Source organism: Atractosteus spatula, chromosome 5, assembly GCF_055471065.1.
Source record: "Atractosteus spatula isolate fAtrSpa1 chromosome 5, fAtrSpa1.hap1, whole genome shotgun sequence".
NCBI classification, from domain to species: domain Eukaryota; kingdom Metazoa; phylum Chordata; class Actinopteri; order Semionotiformes; family Lepisosteidae; genus Atractosteus; species Atractosteus spatula.
In genome coordinates this window covers 43,983,400-43,993,161 of record NC_142710.1, presented here as the reverse complement: position 1 = coordinate 43,993,161, position 9,762 = coordinate 43,983,400, and the positions used below count along the sequence as shown (strand labels likewise).

Genomic DNA, 9,762 nt, shown 5'->3' with positions numbered 1-9,762 from the left:
CTTATTGGGGAAAAAAAATCAATGTGAAGAACTCAAAATCGTCAAGGGCTGAAAATCCCAAAGACTCAACAGAAGGGATGGTACAGTACGTGATTTCTGCCTCGAGAACAGCAACATTCCAGCTGCTTCGGGCCTGTCTTACGTTTAACGTCTACAGGGGGAATTATTTTCATATATTTATGTTCATTCCATTAATAACATTTAATAAACGATTTGCAGTGTCGAAACACTAATATTTCGAGATTAGTCACCTGAAGTAGTGTTTTACGCCTCTTAACCGTGTTGTAGCCTACGCTGGGTGAAAACTTCCTCCTGAAAGGGTGATTTTTGTCAAGTGTATTGTTCGTCACCACACAATGTTCGAAATAATTTAGGTGCTGAACACAAGGAGAGAGGTGTACGGTACGCGCTTCTTATTCTACTTCTTTACATTGGTACAAATAAAAAGTTAATCGAAGTGAAACCCTCCCATTATCTGAGTACAGTTCACATTGGGAGTCTTAATGCTTCGTGGCTACCGTGATATTGATTTTTGTGTGATTTTAAGTTCGTTATTTAGCAATTTCTCGGAAAGTTAGATTTAATGCCCAAACTTTTTATGCGCATATACAAAATACAGGTCGAAAAAATAAAATTAATTGTAATATTTGATCTTTATAGGTTACAAGCACTCGAACTCCTTACCTTTTTAATTGCTAATAAACAATATCAGTGTACATCATGCATTTAGTGCTGAAATAATGTAATGGAGTGTTATAAAAATGTCAGATTGGTATCCCTCTACCAAAACCAAAATCCAGACCTTATAAATACATTATAAGTATTACTAGTGAAAATTACCTTACCGATATAAAAGAGTCTTTTTTGGTTACAAAATCATGTTTACCCAGTTTATAAGTGCATTGAATCTGTATCACAGATTCAAGCTAAGCTATTGGGATTACTGTAAAAAAGCATATGTACCAGCACGTAGTTGAGGGATGTTGGCTCTTCTTAGGTCTGATATTTTCATTGATTGAAAGTGGAAAGTGAAAGTTTTATGTAACACGGAGTTGTCTTTGGCATGGTCTGTTTTGCACTATAATCATATACCAGGGAATGATTTACAATTCTGTGTGAAAGGAGCATTTCTGCATTTAACATTTACCATGCGTCCTCCAAGGAGGAGAAGAGAAACAGATTGATGTACATTGAAAGTAGTACTATAACTGTCTTAAAGCTAATAACACAAGGGGTTGTGAAGAAAGTGCATTCTCTTAAGCTATAATTACTATTATTTTAAGTGGTTTAAAAAGTCAACCAAAGAATTGTTGCATTCACTATGTTTTGTCCTCTTTCTTGTAATAAAATGGCTATGTAATAGTAGAAGAGATATACAGTAGACTGCTTATTTTTTATCTGGTATGAAATATTATGCTATGTAAAATTAATTAAAGTGTTATTGTTTATTTTCATTTGTTGGCCATCATTTGATGGTTTCCTAGACGATGCAGAACATGAGGTAAGTACTGAAGGTGATCCAAATCCAGTCCTGGAGAACTTCACATTCTTCTTGGGTAACACCAGGAGTATACCCCCTCTGGACCAGGAGCTTGTAACTATGCTTGTTCTCCTGCAGCAAGTCAAGCATGCTATGTGGCAAGGTAAAGAGGCCATCTGGTTTCTTTCCCTTTTCTCTTATGTGCAGTACTTCTGCAGTCATAAACCATAAAACTCAGGTATAGCTAAAAATAGCTCATTAATTTCTGTAATGCATACATCAAATTATCATACTTGTTAGTGTAATCATACAACAAATAACACAGATACCTTTAAAATAAGAGTTTAATTAAAAGCCAAGGAATATACTATATGTTCTGCTATATATGCAAGCATAATTGTGAGGACATTGCAAGTCTGTGAGGATGTACAGTATGCATGTGATGGAGATGGAATGTAGAAAGAAATTCTGATCTTTTTCACTGCCTACAGATGAGATTGTTGTGTATGTTGGGGAGGAAATGGGGGACATTTTATCATATTACCTTGTACTCTTGGTAAAGTTACTAAATTGGTAAACAATTTCACAGTTATTTTTTGCATAATTCTGTATAATCTTAATCTAATGCATAATCTAATGTTAATATTAGATATTAAACACAATGAATAGTGAGTTTACTTTTTAAATTTGTGTATAATTATAATTTAAATAAAATAAAAGATAATGCTATTTTTAATCTGATATGTCTCTTCCAAGATAATCTTATCATAATATATCCGTAGTAAAAATACCTGTTACACTTTTTCATTACTACTGTATATAAAACTATATATCCCTTCTAGCTAGCCATACACTATTTTAAAGCTCCCACCTACAGTATTAAATTTGAAGTAACTAGACGATCAGGGTATGATTTCGTAATAATATGATTTTTTATATGATTTAGTTCTAATGTTGTACTTTTTTGCAGGATATGAAAACCCTGTGGCAGGGTTGTCCCGTGTTCTGAGAAATGCCCAATTTAAGCCAAAGGTGAACATCATGGCAGACCCTACCTATTCAAAGTCCTTCAGAACAGTCAACCTGGTTTTGGGACTTTTCTTCTTCGTCTTCATTATATTAGGTATATCACTTTGATAGGGCATTTTGCCACCGCCTGAACCCTGTGGCAAAAGTCTATTTTCTGCCATCTTTGACTTTGTCCTTCTGTGTTTTGTTTTTATACTCATCTGCTTTATGATTATCACAAAATGTAAAATGTTAATAGAAACTGACATGATTTTTAGAACATGTGAGGTCATTAATTGGGGTTGAAATAGTTCAGGTTGGTACAGTAGCTGCATTAGAATGCATAGGCTGCAAAGCCTTCGACACACCTGAAGAAGGCTCCACAGCCAAAACATTGTGTTTCATTTCTTTTCTTTTCAGCATGGAATAAACCTTTACTTGTTCCATTAATCGGTGTTGTTCACTTATGAGGCAAATGTTTAAATCTGGCAATAGTCCCAACTAATCATGTTTATACTCTTTAGGAAAAACGGTATAGGTTGATTAATGAAAGTAAAATTAAGATTATTGTTCTGTTGAATGCATGTGATATTCAGGATTGAGTGTTTTCTGGAAAAAAAGTGAACATAGTTCCACAAATAGCATGTGTTTGCAATTTAATAAAATCTATTGGAGCTGAAACAATCCAAGCTTACCTTGAACTTCCAGTGATAAATGGCCAGTGAGGGTGTCATGTTTCTGATTTGGATGGCATGTTAGATGGCTAATAATTATTTACAATAAACTGCAATGTCTCTCTTTTCATGTCTTCGTATTTAAAACTCAACTATATATATATGAAGTTATGGAAGTAACTTATTACATTACTCCCTTACTTAAAAATGTTTGCAGTTAATGAATGCATAACATCTTATAAGATTTACAGATATGTTTACAAGTTATTTCCTGGTGTGATGAAACAGGAAAGTCTTAATGGGATCTTACTCAACGTTTGCTTGTAATTTGTTTTTATTTCATTTGTTTAATTTAAAAAACGGAGGTAAATACAAAATCTCATGTAGACTGAAACTATAATATTCCATAAGATTCCTCCTTCTACAGTTAACATGAGTAATAATAACATTTTTACAAGTCATGTTAACAAATATTTACATTGAATTATATGAACTGTGTGTAAAGGCTTGTTTACACACTTCTATTATTAAGTCTGACACTTGTGTGGAGTGCACATTTTATCATAAAAGTCACTTATCTAGTGTCCACCCAAGTTTAATTGTGTACCCAAGCATGTTAGAAGTTGTTTCTTTCAGTAACACTTCGCTATGTGTGGAAATCACTAGGCAGGTTTATAGATTAAATTTCTGTTAAAGGACACCACTTTTAGAAGTAGATGTCTTGGTTTTCCTTCTTTTGAAACTTAAAACTCTCTCTAATAATGTGTCACAGTAATGGTGATGCTTCAGTCTGCAGTGTTCTTAACTTCATTGTTATATAACACAATGGAAATGTGCGCATAACTATAATTAAGTATACCACAGGGCTTGTCAAAACATTAGATTTATTTAAAATATTTAGGACATTAGCAGTCTGCTTTTTTAGATGTCCTTAAATTTACAAATCCTCCCTTCAGTTAAAAAATCTGGTGTTATTTCCTACTCAAAAATTACAGGCCAAGTTAACATGCATTTCTCCCAATGAAAGGACTGGAAAGAATAGTGAAGAAAAACATTGCTAAGAACATACAAGACCTTATTGACTCCCTGCAGTTTTCGTAAAGGAGGCTTTTTTCTTTGACAATTTAGGGTAGACAGATCTGTTTTAATACTTTCTACAAATCATTTGTTGAAAGTGTTTTAACTTGTTGGTTTGACAACACCAGTAATGCGAGATATAATAAGTAGGGAAGATACTGTAGTAAAGGTAAATAGCAAAACCTCTGGGGTAAACAGAACAAACTAAATGCCCTCTACGAACATAGTCTTGTACTTAAGACTAAGAGCATTATGGAGTGTGTAGTACACCCCTTCATTGTGAATTTAAACTATTTCTATTTGGGAGATACTGTACCTCTGTGCCCCCAGGTGTAATGGAAATAGAATCAGCAATTTTTTTAGGCCCTCTGCTATCTCATTCCCAAAAAATGCGAATTATTCTTATTAGATAAGATCACTTTATTGGCCACATACAATTTCTTGCACTAGGAATTCATCTTTTCACATACCCCAGCTTGACACACAGACAGAGAGAGAAGCTTGGGGTCAGAGCGCAGGGTTAGCCATTGTACAGCACCCCTGGAGTAGCTGGGGTTAAAGGCTTTGCTCAGGGGCCCAACGGAGTAGGATTCCTCTGCCAGCCACGGGATTTGTACTGGCAATCTTCCAGCCAAAGGCGCGGATCCTTAGCCTCAGAGCCACCGCTCCACTAAACACTGTTGTACTGAATACTTTGTTAGTGTTTGTTTTTGTTGTATTATTGTGTTTGATTCTACCTATAAAACAAATTTCCCCCGTGGTATAATAAAGGTGAATTAAATTGAATTGAATTACTTTTTGGAACCATTTGTAGCGCCTAAAATTATAAAATTTGTGCTATTTGATATAGTTTTACATACTTTGAAATAATCAGTTTTAAAAACATAATCTAAAGTATGAAAACTGTCAAGAAACAGGTTTGTACTTATGAGGTGACAGGTGGGCTAGAGTTCTGTCACTATGATACAGTATGAGTGTATAGTTTGATAATCTGTGAGAGTCTGAATGTTGACTCAGTATCTGTATGCCCTCTGACATTAGTGTTTTTTTCCCTACAGTGCTAATTTATGACACTGTGAAGATCTCCAAAAATGCCAGGAGGAGGGCTGTAGCTGTGGCTGTTGCCAGGATGAAAAGGAAGCAGGCTGCCCAGAGAACTGAGCCATCCCACTGTATGTTTTGTATTTCTTATTATTCATCTTTTTTGTTAGTTTCTTCTTTCTCAATTTATTTTACAGTATATACCTTATAGGTAACTTTTTACCTATTATCCAACCTCCTTCTTGTATAAGGTTTTCCTGCTCTGAGACTCTTTCCCTCAACAGATGGGGAAAGTAAAGGGATTGTCTGGATATGTTCCATTGGTTAATTTTTTAAAATAGTGACATATCGTAATAAGACTGTGAAAATAGTGATAACATCTAAACATTAACTATCCTCCTTTCCAGCCAGAAAGCTCCATATGTCAAACAGCTCAAAAATGTTCTAAAATAATTTAAAACATAGTTATACAGTATAGTTATAAAATAAACCCTAATAATGATGCATGGTTAAAAATAAGAATAATAAATTTTTTATGTAAAGGTTAAGCTTAACTACAGTAAAATGTTTAATATGATAGAAACACAGTAGTGCTGTGCTGTCTCAGTTAAAAAATAAAAGTTGCAGAAAACTGCGGACATTTTTGTGTTGATAGAGCCATTTACAGATGCAGCCATTCAAAGTGCGCGTTACAGTCACGTACCGCAGGTACGTGATTGGTTGACCGACAGGGGCACTCGTGGTCCGTTGGTCTGTCGTAGAAAGACTTACAGTAAACGTCTTTGCTGTGCCCGTTGTAGATATTGAATTTTACCACTGAAGGGAAATCTTAGTAGCTGAGCATAAAAAGAATAGGAGCATACTGTAACGCGTGTGAAGGCCATAAACGATATTAATTTTGGAACATAAACATACAGTATATGGCTGGTCTTGGTACTTTAAAGAAAAAATACACACCAGTATTCCATTTCTCTCTAAACATTTTAAGCATCGAAGTCTTTAACTAAAGAGATACCGGAGTCAACAGGCATACTTTTAGAATTTGATTAAAAGGGAATATAATATTGAATCGCGTATATATTTTATGAAAGCAAGATTGCTCAGCTGGACAAAAGTACACAACCTACCTTATCAGAAATATTTATGCATCAAAGCCTTTACCGAAGATATTACTAATAGTATTAATAATGAATGACTTTGGACAAGCTGTATACTCAAAGTATAATTTCTTTAGCACATTTGTACAAGCACTTGGAATCTGTCCAAGCCATACTTTGTCAGGCATTTTGTTTTACTTCAACGGGCATAAAAACTCCCTTGCTTTTAACAGGGCGTTTCATAATTTCTAACTACGAAAATGATTTAAAATGCGACACTTATCATTCAACTAGAGCTCAAAATATCACAAGGATCCTCAAGAGCACAGCAAAGACTGTATTAAAAGATACTTGTATGAGATACATGAGAATCCAGGCTTTTTTTATCAATGCTTTCTTTTCCGTATACCAGATTTTATGGAACCACTTCAGAAGGGTGTCAGCCAGTCAGATTCCAGGAATCGGTACTTTAAAGGAAAAATAAAAAAAAATAAAAAAAAATAGTATTCCGTTTCTCCCTAAACATTTCAAGCATCGAAGTATTTAACTAGCATGTGAAATAGCGTGTGAAAAAGTGGTAGTTTTAAGCTTTTCTGCTAATATAATATGGAATCGCGTATCTAAAGAATTTAATAACGTTATGATTATATTCGTGTACTGCGACACGAACGGTCCCTGCTTCTGCTTCCTGCTTCTATTGTGTGTGTGTGTAATAGAGTAAATTTTTATAGAGAAATGGAGGCTGGACAGTATGCGATACAATATAAACATTTATATTGATTTAAATCGTGTTTTAATTTAAATCACAAACGCGTGTTTAATTATATGTGTTTTTTTAATCATAATCAGGCTAATGCAACATAAATTGATACAGTATCTCTGTCTTATTTTTAGTAAATAAAGTGCATTTTTGCACACTATATGTGCAAACGTTTTATGATATGTCGCTGTTGTGAATGTCTGTGGACATGTGCTGGCTGGACAGGAGGCTCCACTGTACACAGAGAGCTTAGAAGACAAAGATATCAATTTATTTTAGTCAAAAATTTATATCACCTTTAAAAGTGGAATCTCAAAGCAAAGTAAATACCCAACACTGATTGAACCCATCTGCCATGCTAATAAAACACCTTGAATTGAATTGAATAGAAGGAAAGAGGGTGGGAGGGCGCGCGGCAAATAAGATACACTCCACAGGCATCCACAACAGCAACATATGAAACGTTTGCACATATAGTTAAGATATTACTTGGTTTTCAAAGTCGGGAGACATTAGAGGCTTGCCACACCCGGACTGTTAAACCAATGCATTAGCACGTCAAAGCCCATTGAGGACCCGGGCGCAATAATTGTTTTGTCCCTTGATTTACTGATCTGCATTAATTATGGAAATCGAGTTCCTGCTCTGTGCAGACGACCTGGTCCCGCTGTCGCCCACAGAACAGAGGCTGCGCCAGAATCTGGCACTGCTGGAGCAGCACTGTCAGACCTGGGCGCCGACAGTCAATCTGGACAAGACCAGTTATGGTTTTCCAGAAAAAAAGCCAGACCCCAGGGAAACAGCTACAAATTCACACTTAACAACACATTAACACCTAACAACGGGAGCAGGGACGAATTAGGCCAGTACCCACTATTGTTAAACATACAGAAAAGGATATTAAAGTATTGAATATTAGTATTGGCTTTAGTATTAGCCATACAGAACATTAAAGTGCCCCTTTTCCATTCAGCGGGTGCCTGAGCTGCTGTGTCCTATCTTCTGACAGTCGCTGTTGTGAACAAACATTTCTTTGAGAAAATGAGACGTTTCCCTTGGTCAGAGATATAAATATATAATATATAAATAAATTAAATTTAACTAACATGTGAAATAGCGTGTGAAAAAGTGGTAGTTTAAGCTTTTCTGCTAATATAATATGGAATTGCGTATCTAAAGAATTTAATAACGATATGATTATATTCGTGTACTGCGACAGGGCTGTGTAGGGCTGTTTCGCCTCTCTCTACATGCGACTGTACCAGGAAGAGGATTTCTTTCTATTCGAAACGTGTATTTTAAAAGTTTAAGAAGTAAAAACCTTACAGCGTACACAGATTTCTAAACTGATCAGGATCGTTATCTTTGTCTTATGCATAATAATGTTCACCGCTCTGTCCAGCAAATTAATAATAAACTTTATTTTATATAGCGTTTTAAACGAATAAGTAATTAGATTGCTCATAAACCTAATCACTTGCTTTTTCTTTTTATTTAGGCTCAGATTTCAACTATAGATCGTATTATTAATAACCATAATAACAACCAACCAACAAAAACAACCATATAAACATAATACCAACCAAAAACATAGATAACGACCACAATACAAAATCAAATATATCAAACCATTATACTCTCGCAAATTCCTCCAATTATCATAATCCTGCCCCTTATGCAAAATCAAACCCTCCTCCCATCCCAGTTTCTCCTCTTTATCATAAACAAAATCCACCTCAATTTTCAACATAAAGCCTTACTGCTTACTGGCTTTTGGGGGAGGTGTCTTTCGCTGGAAATCTCGCCTGCTTCTACTTTACGAGTACAACCCCCTCTCTGCAGGAGTGCTGGCTGTGACGAATTAAACCGGTTTCACAGGTATTTTTAAAGTAGGAAGTACAGTGTTAACTGGTAGCTGGGCACCTCAATTAAGTCGCTTTAACATGCTAATGCGTTGGTGTAACAGTCCGGGAGTGGCAAGCTTCTAATGTCAACTCGACTCGATTGGAAGACAATGAACGTATTTTAGCCCTAAATGAATTAATAGCAAACATGGTTTACATAAAATACATTTTTCCAAGAAAGTTTATAATAATGCGATCTATAGTTGAAATCTGAGCCTAAATATAAAGGAAAAGCATTTTCAGAGAGCAATCACGCTGTGTTTATGTAGAAAAAGCGATTAGGTTTATGAGCAATCTAATTACCTATTCGCCTAAAACGCTATATAAAATAAAGTTTATTTAGAGATGAATGATCAGTGTCGCAGTTTAAATAATTTTCATAGGAGGGCTTGGACAGATTCCAAGTGCATTTTTGCAATTTACGTTGTAATACAGTTTAGAATACAGTTAGTCTAAGCTTTATCAGCTTTATTTATGGGTTGCAATTTAGAAAAAGTCAAAAACCGCACTCAAAATGCAATTTAGAGCTTTCTGGCAAGGGGAGACACCCAAATTATAATGTAACATGCCACTGTTTGTGCATGAACAAAGTTATACTGCAATTTTCCTTAGATACGCAATTAAAAAAAAATTTTTTGAATCCCCGGCGGAACACACTCCATAAGAATCAGCGCTTTTATACAGTATATCGCCTTTAAACACATATATTTAAACACGCGTT

At 35.1% G+C, this 9,762-nt stretch overlaps 1 protein-coding gene across 1 annotated transcript in view; it reads left to right on the top strand.

The window, feature by feature from the left end:
• The window catches only part of aifm2 (AIF family member 2, ferroptosis suppressor), a 28,959-nt gene extending 27,405 nt beyond the window's left edge, over nucleotides 1-1,554 (top strand). Inside the window, 1 exon segment of the mRNA XM_088917195.1 lies at nucleotides 1,485-1,554. The gene's annotated coding sequence lies outside the window, so the exon portion shown is untranslated.
• Nucleotides 1,555-9,762: the final 8,208 nt, after the last annotated feature.